Source organism: Triticum aestivum, unplaced genomic scaffold, assembly GCF_018294505.1.
Source record: "Triticum aestivum cultivar Chinese Spring unplaced genomic scaffold, IWGSC CS RefSeq v2.1 scaffold36665-2, whole genome shotgun sequence".
NCBI classification, from domain to species: Eukaryota; Viridiplantae; Streptophyta; class Magnoliopsida; order Poales; family Poaceae; genus Triticum; species Triticum aestivum.
This window is the reverse complement of record NW_025227865.1, coordinates 26,783-27,797: the sequence shown is the minus strand read 5'-3', so window position 1 is coordinate 27,797 and position 1,015 is coordinate 26,783.

Here is a 1,015-nt window from a genome sequence, read left to right as displayed (position 1 = left end):
ATAACAATCATAGATCCATGCACTCGAAGCTTTAGAGACAACAACTGAAATGGTAATTTACTGCAAGTCTGCAAAACTGTTGTTGATGTTATCTTGCACTTTGGTTACATAGTAAATTCAGAGCAAAATAAAAGAACGCCACCTGGTTGTAAAGTACCAATAACTGGACATTTTCATACCGTACCAGTCACTAGCTAATCAACTCTAAGTCCCCGGCACTGCCTCTCTCTATGAAGACGCTCGCGAGCATGGGCAGCTCCATCTCACTCTCGTGGCTACTTAGGTGGATCCCGGGCACTCCGCCGGGTGAGTCCCCGCCACTGCTGCTCTCAAGAAAGATGCTGGCGAGCATGGGCAGGTCCACCTCGCTCTTGTGGCTGTTTAGGTGGATCTCGGGCACTCCGCGGCTCCTCCTCTCCTCATCTGTAGCCAGTGATCGGTTGCCTGTGACTGCGCACCCCCGGACAAGTGCCTCCCATGGCGCTCCCACCGTGCTCATCCCTGTAATGTGGTTCCTCCAACACTGCAAACCATGACTCCCACGGCCTCCCTCTAGACTTCGCCTAGGGCGTGTACATGCATGCGACAATCTGGCAGCGAGCAGCCTTGCGATGGTGAAGGGTGATCGTCCTTTGTCGCGACGGCCGCCTGCTGTCGGCCGGTGGTGACAGGGGCGTCGATGCCTGGCTGCAGGCAGAAGACAACTAAGGCAAGGGCGGGCTGGCGATGGTCAACCACCGCTGCAAACCTAGCGCTGCTCGCTATAGGCACCGACGTCAGAGACGGTGCCGGATGGGGAAGCCAAATGAATTGTCTGGGATAGAAAAGGGATGATATTAAATTACTATTCTATCCCCATTCTATTTTTGAGGGAGGCTGGCTCTACAGGGTTTATAACAGTGAACTTCCTAATATACCCTTGAAGCCAGAATATACTACCGGAATTCTGATGTAGTATTGCTGTACTTGGGCCATTAACTCATGAAAATAAATGGTCCACTAAGACTTGATGTTT